The following is an 18,108-nucleotide window of genomic DNA, read 5'->3' as shown; positions in this document are numbered from 1 at the left end:
TTTTACTGACAGGAGGCCTTTTATTAACACCAGTGATTTTTCATTCTGAACCCCTAAGAGGACTAGGCATCTGGATGTTCATGCTGTCTGGGGGAAATTATACATGACTATTCCTTAGGTTGAGAAAGAGTACCTTGTGTCCCTAGAATGTAAAGCTGCATGTTCTTGATGGACAAGAGCTCTTAGGGTACAGTTTATTTCTTCATTTTGCACCTGCATTTTTTTTAATGCCTCCTTGATGTCTCTATGTCTATGTCTACAGAAGCTCTTTCTTCAAAACGTTGCATGACACAGCTAAAACCACCCACTGTGTCTAAAAGTCTAATTAATTTTAATTTAATCATGTAAGGATTTCTTTTCTAGGTACACAGGTTGCTTTATGAACTTGGATTAAAGAGGGAATGAGCTGGCCCATTTCTAGAGTATTAATAGAACGTCAATTCAACGGTATCTACTCAAGCATCCCACGGGAGCGGGGGGAAGAACTTTTGAATACAGACTTCTCAATCCATATGTCTTAAAAACGTGGGCTAGGTATGAGGGAGGTCAGCCAGAATTAACGAAAAATTTGAATTGTAGTGTAATGTTCAACTGGCAACTTGGAGTCTTTCAATATACTTTATTTATTTACTTACCTATTTCTTTATTCAGAGATAGGGTCTTGCACCATTCCCCAGGCTGGAGTGCAGTGGCACCATCTCCACTCACTGCAACCTCCCGCCTCCGGGGTTCAAGAGATTCTCATGCCTCAGTCTCCCGAGTAGCTGGAAGTACTGGAGCTCGCCACCATGCCAGCTAATTTTTGTAATTTTAGTAGACACGGGGTTTCCCCATGTTGGCCAGGCTGGTCTCAAACTCCTGACCTCAGGTGATCCGCCTGCCTCAGCCTCCCAAAGTGTTGGGATTACAGGCGTGATCTACCACGCCCAGCCTAAATATACTTTAGTTTCAGAGATGATGATGTTCTGAACTGCTAATCTTTCCCTTCATTTAAATAATATGCAGGCCAGACATTCTGCTAACTTTTCTATGAAAGACTCTTAAAAAATGAGGTAAAAAATGAGGACATGGCCAATTATTTTGTTCCAATGACCAAAGTGTGCTACAAGGGAGGAAATGCAACAAATATGAAAACTGGGTCTGGGAATGTTGGAAAGGGTGTAGCAGACACCTGTTGGTCCCCACCATTCTCTTCTTTCTTGCTAGCAGGGCCCTGATTTGGTTTGGGCTGCAGAGTAGTACCCAGTCACCTCAAATGAATCAAGACTGACTGAAGTCAATTATGACAATCTCATATTCTTCATATGTTGAGTGGTCTCAGGGTGAGCTGACGTTCCATTTCTGGGCAATGAAAAGGAGAAGTCTGCTGATGTCTTCTCAGAAAGACTTTTCTCCCTGCTAACAAAGATACGTGTGGATAGAGTACTCTATCTTGAGCACCCTTTATTCTTGCTCTGGTCATTGCCTTATGATAACATAATAGAGCAGCTGCAGTCGTGTCATGCTTGTGAGTGAAAAGTTAGGAGAGTGGAAAAGGCATTCATTTGTCCATTCAGCAGGTATTTACTATCGCCAGGTCTTCTAGACCTTGGGGAATACATTAATAAATAAAACAGACAAAGTCTTACATTGGACATTTATCCAGAGCCCTAATATTTTGGAGCAGAAGGGACATTAATGCCATTATTGCTTAAGACATTATAAATTAAATATTTTATTACTTTCAGCCCAAAGAATTCCAATGGACATAAAACATTTATTATTACTATTATTAAAAGTTTAATGAAGTGCCTATGCTTAGCTTAGGCACTTCATTAACCTTTTGGTAACTTCCACAGATTTCCAGCCTCGCAGATTTATTTGCATTCATTACTCTACATGCAGAATTTACCTACCCCACCCCCGCAAAAAAGAAGGCATGGTGGCCGGGCACAGTGGCTCAAGCCTATAATCCCAGCACTTTGGGAGGCCGAGGCGGGAGGATCACCTGTGGTCAGGAGATCGAGACCATCCTGGCTAACACGGTGAAATCCCATCTCTAATAAAAGTACACAAATTAACCAAGTGTAGTTGCAGGTGACTGTAATCCCAGCTACTGGGGAGGCTGAGGCAGGAGAATCACTTGAACCCCGGAGGTGGAGGTTGCAGTGAGCCGAGATTGTGCCACTGCACTCCAACCTGGGTGAGAAAACAAGACTCAGTCTCAAAAAAAAAAAAAAACCAAACACCAAAACAAACAAACAAAAAAACGCCAGGCACGGTGGCTCACGCCTGTAATCCCAGCACTTTCAGAGGCCAAGGCAGGCAGATCACCTGAGGTCGGGAGTTTGAGACCAGCCTGACCAACATGGTGAAACCCCATCTCTACTAAAAATACAAAAATTGGCCAGGAGTGGTGGCATGTGCCTGTAATCCCAGCTAATCAGGAGGCTGAGGCAGGAGAATCGCTTGAACCTGGGAGATGGAGGTTGCAATGAGCCGAGATCAAGCCACTGCACTCCAGCCTGGGCAACAGGGTGACACTCCATCTCCAAAAAAAAAAAAAATTAACCAGGCATGGTGGTGGGTGCCTGTAATCCCAGCTACTCAGGAGGCTGAGGCAGGAGAATCACTTAAACCTGTGAGATGGAGGTTGCAGTGAGCCGAGATTGCACCATTGCATTTCAGCCTGGGTGACAGAACGAGACTCTGTCTCAAAAATAAATAAATAAATAAATAAATAAAAACTGCGTACACAATAGCACTACGGAGCTTAGGTGCCAAATTGCTGCTTAGAGAAGAGACGAGCATGTCCCCAGTCTCTGCACAGCACAGGATGGCATCTGGCAGGAATCTCAGCACAGCAGTGGAGCAGAAGTGCCAGGAAGTAGCATTCCCACTGGAGATCCTGGCCACAGTGGCTATGTGGAAGAACCACAATACAATGGCTCCTAGTAATGAACTTCAGTAGTGATACAAAATTAGAACATGTATGGACTTGTTCCTGAGCACAAGTGAAACATCCATGAAATTAGAGATGAGCTGGGGTCCTACATATGTCAGGAAGGGATAATGAGGATGCTAAATTCAGGTTTTACTAATGTTCCTGTGACCTTGTTTACACCCACTGGCTGTGAAGGCCAAGGATGTTCAGGTTACATTGCAATATTAAAATTGTGGAAAATGACTGCAGCTTCTCTTTCTTTCATGATTTTCTAACTTACAGATAGCTCTTCTCTGTTTCTTAATTAACAACTCTTCCAGAAAAAAAAGTACATATATTCATTTGTTCAATTTTAGATTGTGAGTATCCCCCAAAATTTAATCTTTTCCTAGGGAAGAGAAATAAAAATTTTAATTAAAAAGCACAGGTCAAAAGAAATTTAGATGAGGAGGATGCTATGGAAAATACTAGACATTTCTTTATGGTTAGAGGCTTGTAATGTCTGCTGGGTCACACACCCCCTTTGAGACTCTGAGGACACTCTAAGCTTCTCTACAGGAAAAGTTCATTTGCAAGAGTACATCGGAAGCCCATTCACTACCCCCTATCTTGGAAGCAGAAGGACCCTAGAATTAAAGCTCTTGCATCAGGTCTCTGGACTCTAGTATCCTTGGGAGGTAAGAATGTGATAAAAATGAAACAAAGTCCACGACTTTTACCTACTTGCTGGTCAGTTAGCACTGTGTGAATCCCTGACTACATCCCTAATCCTCATCAGAAACTAGCAAGTGTAGATGGATTCAGTGCCGACAAATCACCTTTCCAAGTAGGGTGCCTTGTGGACACAATTAATAGTTTCATGTTCCATTGAGTCCTACTGACAGCATGCTCTTCCAAACCATCTGACCACCATGATACTGAAGAACCGTAAAGAGTGACTAACACTTTGTTCTCAGAGAAGTATCCTAATGATAGCTGTCTACACAAAAGGCATCATCAAACACTTTAGAAATGTTACCCATTTCGGCTAGGTGTGGTGGCTCACCCCTGTAATCCCAACACTTTGGGAGGCCGAGGAGGGCAGATCACTTGAGGTCAGGAATTGGAGACCAGCCTGGCCGACATGGTGAAACTCCATCTCTACTAAAACAATATAAAATTAGCTAGGCTTGGTGGCACGCTCCTGTAATCCCAGCTACTTTGGAGGCTGAGGAGGACAATTGCTTGAACCTCGGAGGTGGAGGTTGCAGTGAGCAGAGATCATGCCACTGCACTCCAGCCTGGGCGACAAGAGCGAAACTCCATCTCAAAAAAAAAAAAGAGTTATCCCATTTCATCTTCACATGAGCTGTATGAGATTATAAAATATGACTCATTTTGTAGATGAGAAAACTAAGGTTAAGTGACATGACCATGGTCACACACATAATAAGCGGCAAAACACATATCCCTGTCTTATGGACTGAATGCTCACGTGCTCCCCCTCACTCATATGTTGAAGCCCTAAACCCATAGTGTGATGGTATTAGAAAGTGAGCCTTTGGGAGGTCATTCTATTTAGATGAGGTGACGGATGTAGAGCCCCCATGATGGGATTAATACGTTTTTAAGAATAGAAAGACCTGCCATCTTGCGTTCCAGCATGTGTGCGCTTAATCCCTCAGCTGGTCCACCCGAGACCCCCTGAGGATCAATCCTAGTCCCCCGCGCGGCCCCTTATCCGTTCCGACATGATGAAAGAAATGATCATGAACCAGGAAAAACTCCCCAAACTGCAGGCACGAATGCGCATTGGTGGGAAAGGAACTGCTCACAGAAAGAAGGTGGTTCATAGAGCAGCCACAGCAGATGATCAAAAACTTCAGTTCTCCTTAAAGAAGTGAGGGGTAAACAATATCTCTGGCATTGAAGAGGTGAATATGTTTACAAACCAAGGAACAGTGATCCACTTTAACCACCCTAAGGTTCAGATATCTCTGGCAGTGAACACTTTCGCCATTATAGGCCAAGCTGAGACAAAGCAGCTAACAGAAACGCTATCCAGCTCTTAAACCAGCTTGGTGCAGACAGTCCGACTGGTTTAAGGAGACTGGCTGAAGCTCTGCCCAAACAATCTGCAGGTGGAAAAGCATCACTTGCTACTGGAGACGATGATGATGATGAAGTTCCAGAGCTTGTGGACAATTTGGATGAGGCTTCCAGGAATGAGGTAAACAGAACTGAGTCAACTTCTTAAGATAAAACTTGAAGAAGTTACTGGGAGCTGCTATTTTATAAGAAATGTTTGTTTATGGACCTGATAAAATCTAGATCTCTAATATCTTTAAGCCCAAGCCCCTTGGACACTGCAGCTCTTTTCAGTTTTTGCTTATACACAGTTCATTCTTTGCAACTAATTAAACCAAAGAAACCTGGGAATAAAGTTTGAAACAAGGCTTAATAAAGTTCTTTGTGTAGTAAAAAAAAAAAAAAAAAAAAAAAAAAAAGAAAAGAAAAAGAAAAAGAAAGTAAAAGAAGAAGAGGAGGAGACCCAAAAACTTCGTTTCTCTGCCATGTGAATATGTAATGAGAAGGCAGTTGTCAACAAGCAGGGACTGGGTCCTCACCGGATGCTGAATCTGCTGGCACCTTGATATTTATTTATTTTATTTTATTTCATTTTATTTTATTTTTGAGACGGAGTTTCACTCTGTAGCCAGGCTAGAGTGCAGTGCAACCTCACTGCAACCTCCACCTCCCTCCACCTCCCGGGTTCAAGTGATTCTCCTGCCTCAGCCTCCCAAGTAGCTGGGACTACAGGCAGGTGCCACCATGCCCAGCTGATTTTTGTATTTTTAGTATAGACAGGGTTTCACCATGTTGGCCAAGATGGTCTCGATCTCTTGACCTTGTGATCCGCCCACCTTGGCCTCCCAAAGTGCTGGGATTACAGGCGTGAGCCACCATGCCCGGCCTGGCACCTTGATCATAATCAGCCTCCAGAACTGTGAGAAATACATGTCTGTTGTTAAGCCACCCAGTCTGTGGTATTTTGTTATGGCAGCCTAAACAGACTGAGGCACCCGGGATGGACGGGATGGACGCACTTATGTTTTTTACCTCGTGTTTTTTGCATGCCAACTAATACAAATGTTATACTTTGTAATCTAAGTCCCAAGTGTCAACCCTAAATCTGAAAGGTTAATAGAAGCTCAACATAAATACTCCTAAATCTCCTGAAATGATTTCAATTAAATAAGACTGGCTTTTGAGAGACATTAAAATGTACTGACATTGAAAGAAAAAAAATGTGTCTTTTCACTTAATTGTTAAAATCACCCCATCTATATCCTGCCCACATAATTCTCAACTAATAATAGCCTATTTCACTCAGTGTCAGCAAAGAATACAGAATACTGTAATCCACATGCATGTTATTTTGTTGCACATGCCTGAAAACTATAATTAGCAGATATTTTCTTCAAACATCAAGTCAAACATTTTTGAGAGTTTTTTCTTGCTTACAGAAAATTCAGGAGCAAACAGCTTGGAAAAATGTTTTTTATAAAAAGACAAGGAAAACAATCCCTGTTCTATCTTACATGATGATTTGACTTTGAATCTGTCACCATATTTACTAATTCTTTTAAAATTACATCTGAAAATGTGTGACTTGAAGCAAAGAATATACCATCATGATGCAAATGTCAAAGAAAACACATCGAAAAAGATGAAAGCAAGTGAAGGCCATAGAAGTCCCTAAAAATGACTGATTGGGTTTAAAGATATGAAAATCACTGGTGACCTTAGCAAGAAGCATTTGTTATTGATGAACGCAAAGGTACAATTGCAGTGGGTTAAAAAAAATTAGGGCACCTCCATATACAATGGATTACTCTGCAGTGGCTAAACAGATTGAGGTGCATCTATAAGTGCAAAGCTAGAAATATATCTATGAGGAAAGCAAGTTTGCCAAACAACATGAATAGCATGATTTGCAAAAGTAAAATTATCAGTGTATAAAAATATATGTAGATATAGATGGAGCCTTATTTGTATATTTGTAAATGCATGAGAGAATTGTCTAAAAGGACACATATTTGTACCAGAGGCCTTTTGAGGCCCCAGATTGCATACCCTCAGTCCGTCTCTGATTTCAGCCATAGCTGCGTAGGTGGTTCCACACATGCTCTGACTGTAGTGGTGATGTCCCACTGAAAGAGCATGCCGGTGGTCTTTTCATACTCTGCCCTGGGGGCTTCTCAAGGAAGCCCACTTAGCCTTGCAAACAAGAGCCACCTAGGAAAAGTGAGTGAGCAACACTCAACCAATGTAGAATGAGAGCTAATGTATAAATTCCCCAGCCCCACCACAGCCTTCAAGTGGACAAGTCTGGGAGTCATCCTGTATACTTTTTAAAATTGCAGTAAAATATACACAATATAAATTTACCATTGTAATCTTTTTTTTTTTTTTTTTAGACGGAGTCTCCCTCTGTCACCTAGGTTGGAGTGCCGTGGTGCCATCTCAGCTCACTGCAGCCTCCACCTCCCAGGTTCAAGCAATTCTCCTGCCTCAGCCTCCCCAGTAGCTGGGACTGTAGGCACATGCTGCCATGGCCGGCTAATTTTTTTATTTTCAGTAGTGATGGAGTTTCACGATGTTGGCCGGGATGGTCTTGATCTCCTGACCTCATGATCTGCCCACCTAGACCTCCCAAAGTGCTGGGATTACAGGCATGAGCCACCACACCCAGCTATTCCTTTTAAAGGCTGAAAAATATTCCATTGTATGTATATATCAATTTTTGTTCATACATTCGTCTGCTGAGGGGGCATTTGGCTTTTCCACATTTTGAATATTGTGAATAACGCTGCTGTGAACCTGGCGTACAAGTATCTGTTTGAGTCCCAACTTTAAATTCTTTGGGGTATATACTGTGGAGTGAAAATGCTGGGTCATATGCTAATTCTAAGTTTATTGTGTTTGCTTGTTTTTAACATGCTCCATGGAAAAACTATTTTATTTTATTTTATTTTATTTATTATTATTATTATTTTTGAGACAGAGTCTCGCTCTGTCACCCAGGCTGGAGGGCAGTGGCTCGATCTCGGCTCACTGCAAGCTCCGCCTTCCGGGTTCACACCATTCTCCTGCCTCAGCCTCCTGAGTAGCTGGCCCTACAGGCGCCTGCCACCATGCCCGGCTAGTTTTTTGTATTTTTTAGTAGAGACAGGGTTTCCCCACATTAGCCAGGATGGTCTCGATCTCCTGACCTCGTGATCCGCCTGCCTCTGCCTCTCGAAGTGCTGGGATTACGGGTGTGAGCCACCGCGCCCAGCCCTATGTTATTTTATTTTTTTAGTAAGTTTAACTTTCACAAGTCCTGGTGGTACTGAACCTCAGAATTTTATGATATGCCCCTATGTTGCCGCCTCCTGCTTCTCTCCCTCTCTCTCTTGCTCCCTGTGACTTTCGCATGGTCTAACTGCACCTAAGTTCTCAAGTCTCTGTCTCAGGCTCTACTTTTTGGGGAACCCAAGCTAGGACAACATGCACCTATAAGGGTGATCACCTCTGATAATTAGGATTAGAGAGAAGGAAACATTTACTCTTAAAACTTTCGTACCTGTATCACTTTGTAGTCTTTTCAAGTTTTTATGATCGTAAGAAGTCAAAGTCACAGCATTATTCTCTTCTGTGAAACATACATAAGTGATTACTCCAAAACAAACCACGGACTGATCATTCTTATGAATTTGTGCCATTACAGTAAGTCATAGAGTTTTAGAGGTTAATTTTTTAAAGGTTCTTAAATTATTGATCCTAGATGGTGCTTGTATGAGTCTGTTCTCACATTGCTATAAAGAAACACCTGAAACTGGGTAATTCATAAAGAAAATAAGTTTAATTGGCTCACAGTTCTGCAGGCTGTACAGGAAGAATGAAGCTGGTATCCGCTTAGCTCTGGGGAGGCCTCAGGAAACTTTCCATCATGGTGCAAGGCAAAGAGGGAGCAAGGTGTCTCACATGATGCAGAAGGAAGAGAGGACGGAGGTGTTACACACTTTTACACAACAAGATCTTGCAAGAACTCACTTTCAGGAGAACAGAACACAAGGGGATGATGCTAAACTATTCATAAAGGATCAACCTCGATGAGCCAGTCACCTCCCACCAGGCCCCACCTCCAATGCTGAGGATTACAATTGAACATGAGATTTGGGCAGGAACACAGATCCAAACCATATCAATTCTCTTATCCTTCAGACTAAGCTAGCAGACTCTGGACTAACTCACCTGGAGATTTAGGTATTTATGTTCTCCCCTCTGTACAGTTTCAGGATATTTTATTCATTCAAAAACCCTAAAAGCTCACATGATAGACCAGGTGATTTCATTTATTTATTTATTTATTTATTTATTTATTTATTTTTCTTTTTTGAGACGGGGTCTCACTTTGTCGCCCAGGCTGGAGTGCAGTGGCGCGATCTCGGCTCACTGCAAGCTTCGCCTCCCGGGTTCACGTCATTCTCCTACCTCAGCCTCCCTCTAAGTAGCTGGGACTACAGGCGCCCGCCACCACGCCCGGCTAATTTTTTGTATTTTTTTAGTAGAGATGGGGTTTCACCGTGTTAGCCAGGATGGTGTTGATCTCCTGACTTCGTGATCTGCCCACCTGGGCCTCCCAAAGTGCTGGGATTACAGGCCTGAGCCACCGCGCCCAGCCAATAGACCAAGCGATTTCTTACTGAGCATTCTAGCTGTGAGAATCTATGAAAATAAGAGGTAGATATGTGTGTGATGGGCAAAGAAAGGAGAGGAGAATGTTCATCTTAGTAGCCCTCAATCTCTGCTGGATTCTTCCTAATTATAGATATTCTGTGGCTGAGGTTTTTTTACCATCATAAATTAAGTTGTTTGTTGCTGGATCAGTTCTTAGCTGGAGTCATTCCAATGCCCTGCTCGGAGAAACAGCTATTCTATTTAATTTAGGATGTGCTGGCAAGACTGTCAAACATCAACGAGAACCTGGAAACATTCTTAAACAGAAGGCATGATACACAGCTACCACGTCAATAATCTCTTGGCTTTCCATTTTGATTTGTGGATATTGTTTAAAGAGAGTCAAAAGGAAGAAAGTGAATTTGGAAACATTAACCAGGTTGGTAGGGAATAGGATCCCTTCCGCTTTCCCAGTAGTTCAGAATAAGTTCTTTTTATATTTTCATTATGTGCTACTGTTCCCCATCATAGGTAGGTGAGCATTAGAATCAACCTGAATGACTTTTTTTCTTTTCTTTTTTTGATACAGGGTCTCACTGTGTTGCCCAGGATGGAGTGCAGTGGTGTGAGCACAGCTCACTGCAGCCTCAACCTCCTGGGCTCAATCAATCCTCCTGCTTCAATTGATTCTCCCATCTTAGCCTCCTGAGTAACTGCCCAGACACTGTCACCACTTGCCTGCTTAATTAAAAAAAAAATTTTTTTTAGAGATGGGGTCTTGCTATGTTGCCCAGGCTGGTCTCAAACTCCTGGTTTCAAGCAATCCTCCCTCAGCCTTCCAAAGTGTTAGGATTACAAGCATGAGCCACCATGCCAGACCCATCAATATATATTTATTTGGACCTTTGAGCTCAACCCAGCTCCAGATGGATACAATTGAGTCAAAGATCCACATGGAGAAAACTACCCAGCTAACCTCTGCCCAAATCCTTGTCTTACACAATCATGGTTTCTTACAAAACTAAATGTACGTTTAGCATATAATCCAGTGATCATACTCTTTGATGTTTGCTAAAGGAGTTGAAAACTTATGTCCACACAAAAACCTGCACACAACGTTTAAGCAGCTCTATTCATAATTGCCAAAACTTGGAAGCAATCAATTCACCTTTAGTAGGTGAATGGATGATAAATAAACTGTAGTACATCTAAGCAATGGAATATTATTCAGTGCTAAAAAAGAAATGAGGTGTCAAGCCATGGAAAGACACGGAGGAACCTTAAATGCATGTTACTAAAGCTAATCTGAAAACACTGTGTGATTTCAACTATATAATATTCTGCAAAAGGAAAAACTATGGAGACAATACAAATATCAATGGTTGCCAGGAATTAAGGGGAGTATGGGTTGAAGAGGTAGAGCACAAAAAATATTTAGGGCAGTGAAACCATTCTGTATGATACTATAATGGAGGATACATGTCAGTATACATTTGTGCAACCCCAAAGGACGATACCAAGAGTGAACTGTAATGTAAACTATGGACTTTGAGTGATTCTGATGTGTCAATGTAGGTTCATCAGTTGTAACAAATGTACCACTCTGTACATCTGGTACATTGAAAATGGGGGAGGCTATTCATATGGAAGGGGAGAAAGTATCTGGAATACCTTCCTCTCAATTTTGCCATGAACCTAAAACCTCTTTTAAAAAATTAAGACTTTAAAATAAATAAATACCACTATCTCTATACACTGTTACCACATGAACGCCAGGATACATTGTTGTATCAATCACTACCTAACAAATTACTCCAAAACATAATTACTTAAAATAATAACTTATTAGTTCTCATGATTGTGTAACGAATACACTAGTTTCATTACACTATTTTCTCTACTTTTATATATGTTTGTATTTTAAAATACCAGTATTTATTAAGGAGCTAGATAAAACACAATCGGTAGAATCACAGAATTCTATAAGCAATTCTTTTTTTTTTTTTTTTTTTGTGGGGGAGACAAAGTCTCACTCTGTTGCCCAGGCTGGAGTGCAGTGGCATGATCTCGGCTCACTGCAACCTCCACATCCCAGGTTCAAGTGATTCTTGTGCCTCAGCCTCCCGAGTAGCTAGGATTACAGGTGCACACCACCACACCTAGCTAATTTTTGTATTTTTAAATTAGAGACCGGGTTTCATCATGTTGGCCAGGCTGGTCTCAAACTCCTGATCTCAGGTGATCCACCCACCACCTCGGCCTCCCAAAGTGTCGGGATTACAGGTGTGAGCCACCATGCCTGGCCTAAGCTTCTCTTTTTACTATAATCTTTTCCCTAAATTATCACCTATTTGGTGAGGAGGTCTTATGCATCTTGGTATACTTTAGTCTTAGCACAGTGACTACCATATAGTAGTCACTCAATAAGTGTTTATTAAATGATAATCACTTTTTTTCATATAAGATCTCACTCTGTCGCCCAGGCTAGAGTGCAGTGGCACCATCATAGCTCTCTGCTGCTTTGACTTCTTGGGCTCAAACCATCCTCCCACCTCAGTCTCCCAACTAGTTGGGACTACAGATGCATGCTACCATACTTGGCTATTTTTTTCCTTTTTTTGGTATTTTTTGTAGAAATGGGGTTTCACCATATTATCCAGGCTGGTCTCGAACTCCTGGACTCAAGCCATCTGCCTGCCTTAACCTTCCAAAATGCTAGGATTACAGGTGTAAGCCATGGCACCCAGCTGATAACCACTGTTAACGTCAGTTATAAAACACTATTTTTGTGATCAAATGTATTCAGTCACCTATGAAATTAAAATGCTTCTGATTCTGTTCATAGGTGCTGGCAATACAATGGCCTCTGACAGTCTTCACCTGTAAGACTGTGTACTCCACGTTCAGAGTCATGCCGTGTAGGTACTAGCAGTGCTGTATCAAACCTCAGTCATCAACAGGCTTTTCTGATCAAGTGCCCTTTCTCCCGTGTGCTTCTCAGAAATAACTGAAATCTTGGCGTCCTTTCTCTACTTGCTACAGTTCAGAGGCTTTGGCCGAATGCTAAGCCTCTGAAATTTCTGCTCCTAATTTACTGAATTTGAGCACTCGCTGGTTAGTGGGAGGTAAGAGGAAATCCAGCCAGAACCCAAAGAAGAAATTATCTGGGAAATAAAACCTAAATATAAAATGATAGGCTATTTATGTGTTTGTAGAATTTTAAAAGAAAACTGGATATAACTTTTACAACCTATGAATGTTTGTCAAAATTCCTTAGTCTAGTGTGATGGGCATGTGCAATGAGATGTTGACCATATAAACTTAGAAGAAGAAACTCACATATGGGAGGAATTATGTGAGTTTCCTTCCAGCTGAAGGTAAATCTTATTAATGTGAGACAGTTTAGAGTGGGATAACAGAGGTTTCATAAAGGTATCCGCCTGTGTTCCTGAATGGCCCTGACAAATGGCACTGCACAATGGAAAAAGCAGCAGAACATAATTGCGTATTTAATTGATCTGGTGACTTCTAGATATCAAAAATATTGGAAAGCCATACATTATGAAAAATATCTTGGCTTCCTCTTTCCAAGATACTCTTGGCCACTAAATTGATGTTCTTGTAGGAGACATCTGCTTGTAGGTGATGACTGAGAAATGGAATAAGAACACAGCATAGATCTTCTGCCCCCGATTCCCTACTCTGCCAGCCATTGCTAGGACATGTGGGTGTTAATTTGGTAACTGTCCCAGATTTCATAAAAGCAGGGATGGCTTTCAGTTAAAAATGGCAACTTGAGGATGCATTTAACTACCTTTTATTCCATCCAAGTTTTCCATTGAAATAATCTGCGGATGTCATAAATAGGGAACATCTTATAGCAATGCTGATCATTAAGAATTGAAGGAATTTTTGCTAAAGACCATACAGCTAAAAGCATGAAGAAAGGCCTATCACCCCAGGTTTCTATGTAGTCTGGAAATTTAATGAAAAGAGATATTATCAAAATCTGACTGTAACCTTCAGTGCAGTAGTAAGAGCTGGAGGTAACGACAGTTATTGGTAGCCTTGTAAGGGGTCCGTCTAGGGAGTGCATGGCATGCCAGAGCCATAAGGAGCAGGAATCTTGTAGTCTTTCCATGCTGGGAATAAGCAAAGGGGCTGCCACAGCTCTCTCCCAAAGAAGTCAGTTCTGCCAGAAGAAGAATGGAGCTTCTTCCCCAGCTGACATCAGGCTGCCACCATGAACTTTGAAAAGAAACTCTTTGGCCGAAGGGACAGACTCCTGTTATCTTTCTTCTACCCTTAGGCAGATGGATTTCTGACCCAAATAAGTAAAAGTACAATAAATTGAAATATTTCCCCCTTCCCCTTATTTGAGTGGTCTGGAACTTCAAACTCACACAATTCCTAAAAGAACTTAAACCGATACGGGACAAACTCTAATCTCAATCTTTAATTCAGTATATGACTGAAAATAAGAAAACATAGTGCAAGTCAAAAAAAGATACCAATCTGAGTGATGATTCGAGTAATGACATAAAATATTCCTTTATGAAATTTTAGAAACTTTCTGATTAGTTGAACAGGATTTTGCATGTTGGACGACAGAGTAAGTAGTCATTAAAAAGAAGGAAACCTGAGATGAGAAAATACTGAAGAAACAGAAAACTTGATTGTCAAGTTTCAAACAATTCAATGAATTAGAACTCAAGCTCCAGGCAATCCTCCCAGAATTTAGGGGAAGAAAACAAAGAAATAACAAGGACAAAGGAAAAGAGCTGCAGAGAATAAGTCCAGGCAATCCAATATGAGTATAATAGAACTGTCAGAATCAGTTGAAAATAAACAAATATATAATATTAATATATTGGAGAACCTGAAAATATTAGATAAATTAACCTAAATGCTAGATTGCAAAAAGACCAATCATACAAACTACTAGAAAGACTAAATAAGAAAATATTTTTAAAAAGCAAAATATGCAAAATTATCAATCTATGACCATAGATTTGACAGATATTATAATTTATTTTAAAATCTTTTACATGCACCTGGTTATATATTTAAAATTCTTAAAGGAAAATATAAATTATAAATATATGTGTAAAATTAATTAAAATGTTTAAATGTACCTCAAAAGTGGGAAAAGCTCAAGTATTTAATTTTGACAAAAGAAATTTAAAAACAAAGCAACTTTCACAAAGTCATCCTTTTATAAGAAGGAAAGCATGAATTTGAAATTTTACAGCATCTAAAAAAAATACAGACTGCTGTCCAATTTATTTTAAAATCTTCCATAATGCTAATAGCAAACCTGACCAAAATAGCAAATACACACACACACATGCACACAGGCACATGCACACACATATATCCCATGTAGACTAATTTTACTTCATATAGACAGAAATGACAAAAATAAAACACCAGAAAAATCAAATGCCTACTGTAACAAAATGATAATACACTATGACAATAGTTATTTCAGTAATGCAAGGATCATTCAATCTTAGAAAATCTACAGTATTGTGCCAATATATCAAAAGAGGAGAAAAATGCATTATAATTTCTATAGGTTTGATATATCTATGAAAGACCTTTTATATAAATCAACATCATTTTCTGATGAAATCTCTAAACTAAGACATTTTCTTAATACGATGAAGACATTTTTTCTTTCTTTCTTTCTTTTTCAAACAACCTATCAGGACCATAGTTAAGTGAAACCTACGTGTATTTCCACTGAAGTTTGGAATATTGAGTGTTCTCAATATTCTTACTAAAGCAATAAGACCAAAAAAAAAGAATGAATACAAATGGAATTACATTAATGCAACTATTAAACGGACACATTTTAATCCCATCCTCTCTCACCATAAATCATGTTTCTTTATAGCCTCTTACCCTTGGGGGGGCTTATAAATTCAGGGCAGAAAACTAACATGCTTTGCCAAATTATTGTGCTTGCCATGTGATATATTAAGAATTAATTTCTTGGCTGGGCATGGTGGCTCACACCTGTAATCCCAGCACTCTGGGAGGCTGAGGTGGGTGGATCACCTGAGGTCAGAAGTGCAAGACCAGCCTGGCCAACATGGTGAAACCCTGTCTCTACTAAAAATAGAAAAAACTAGCCAGGCATGGTGGCGCACATCTGTAATCCCAGCTACTTGGGAGGCTGAGGCAGGAGAATCGCTTGAACCCGGGAAGTGGAAGTTGCAGTGACCCGAGACTACACTACTGCTCTCCAGCCTGGGTGACACAGGGAGACTCTGTCTTAAAAAAAAAAAAAAAGAAAAAGGAAAAGAATTAATATCCTCTCCTATGTAGGAACCAAGGCTAGAGTTAGAGTAAGACAATCAAGTCAAGGATATAAAACTACAGGGTCAGACTCTGTCTTTATTTAAAATTGTCACATTTTGTTCATCACAGATTTTTTCATATTAATGTTGATTTTTAAAATATTGTATTAAACTATGATTTATCTTGATTATGAGGTTTTTGGTGGCCTCTTACATTCTGCCCCCGAGACAAGCACGTGACTTGCCTCACCCTTGTCCTGGCCCTGAATGGGCTGGTTTTACAATTATGCTTCATAACTTGCAAAATTCATATAAGAATTCTTTTGAATTTACTCAATATTACAAATTTTCAAAATTAAATTTAAAAAATAAAGAAGAAAAGAAGGCTAAGAAAAGAATTCTGGAGGGGCTCCAAATTTTGGTAACCCAGAAGAGGAGATGTTGCAAGCAAAGGAGCCTGAGCAGGAGAGGCCAGTAAGGATGGAGGAAAAACAGACAGTGGCATTTTCCAAGAATGGTAATATTCTTTTGGGTCAAGGCAGCTGCTGCTGTAAATAGCTAGACAATTCCCTGCTAAGTGTACTTCTTTTCAGTCACCTAGACCGTGCCTTCAGAAATCTCACCTAATAATAGCCTAGCTGTAAGAAGAAAACACGTTGTGCATTCATGCATATGAAACATAAATTACAATGCAAAATTATGAAAAGCTATATTTTTGAGCAATCAACGGTTTGGGTTTTGTTTTTAGCATTTTGAGTTGTCAACATGGCTTGCTGAATTCATTTGAGCAATTGCTGTGCTTTGACTTGTCTTACTTTACTGTTTTTTTTTGGGCGTGTTTCAAACCTCGGATCAAGTACAGTCTATGGTTAGATGTCTTCCTTGCGATCAATTCTTTTTTTTTTAAATTTAATTTCAATAGTTTTTGAGGAACAGGTGGTTTTTGGTTACATGGATAAGTTCTTTAGTGGTGATTTCTGAGATTTCGGTGCACCTGTCACCTAAGCAGGGTACACTGTACCCAATGTGCAGTCTTTTATGCCTCACTTCCCTCCCACCCTTCCTCCTGAGTCCCCAAAGTCTATCACATAATTCTTTTTTTTTTTAAATTATACTTTAAGTTCTGGGATACATGTGCAGAACGTGCAGATTTGTTACATATGTATATATGTGTCATGTTGGTTTGCTGCACCCATCAACCCATCATCTACATTAGGTATTTCCCCTAATGCTATCCCTCCCCTTGTCCCCCACCCCTCGACAGGCCCTGATGTGTGTTGTTCCCCTCCCTGTGTCCATATGTTTTCATTGTTCAGCTCCCACTTATGAGTGAGAACATGTGGTGTTTGGTTTTCTGTTCCTGTGTTAGTTTGATGAGAATGATGGCTTCCAGCTTCATCCATGTCCCTGCAAAGGTCATAAACTCATCCTTTTTATGGCTGCATAGTATTCCATAGTGTATATGTGCCACATTTTCTTTATCCAGTCTATCATTGATGGGCATTTGGGTTGGTTCCAAGTCTTTGATATTGTGAATAGTGCTGCAATAAACATACGTGTACATGTGTCTTTATAGTACAATGACTTATAATCCTTTGAGTATATACCCAGTAATGGGATTGCTGGGTCAAATGGTATTTCTGGTTCTAGATCCTTGAGGAATGACCATACTGTCTTCCACAATGGTTGAGCTAATTTACACTCCCACCAACAGTCTAAAAGCATTCCTATTTCTCCACATCCTCTCCAGCACCTGTTGTTTCCTGACTTTTTAATGATTGCCATTCTAACTGGCGTGAGATGGTATCTCATTGTGGTTTTGATTTACATTTCTATGATAACCAGTGATGATGAGCTTTTTTTAATATGTTTGTTGGCTGCATAAATATCTTCTTTTGAGCAGTGTCTGTTCATATCCTTTATCCACTTTTTGGTGGAGCTGTTTGTTTTTTCCTTATAAATTTGTTTAAGTTCCTGGTATATTCTGGATATTAGCCCTTTATCAGATGGATAGATTGCAAAAATTTTCTCCCGTTCTGTAGGTTGCCTGTTCACTCTGATGACAGTTTCTTTTGCTGTGCAGAAGCTCTTTAGTTTAATTAGATCCCATTTGTCAATTTTGGCTTTTGTTGCCATTGCTTCCCACCATTTATTAAACAGGGAATCCTTTCCCCA

At 40.3% G+C, this 18,108-nt stretch overlaps 1 pseudogene; it reads left to right on the top strand.

Moving 5' to 3' along the window:
- The first annotated feature begins 4,656 nt into the window (after positions 1 to 4,656).
- LOC112607739 lies at positions 4,657 to 5,159 on the top strand (annotated as a pseudogene).
- The last annotated feature ends 12,949 nt before the right edge of the window (positions 5,160 to 18,108 follow it).

The sequence above is a fragment of the Theropithecus gelada genome, chromosome 15 (assembly GCF_003255815.1).
Source record: "Theropithecus gelada isolate Dixy chromosome 15, Tgel_1.0, whole genome shotgun sequence".
Lineage (NCBI taxonomy): Eukaryota > Metazoa > Chordata > Mammalia > Primates > Cercopithecidae > Theropithecus > Theropithecus gelada.
This window is presented reverse-complemented; position numbering and strand designations above follow the sequence as displayed.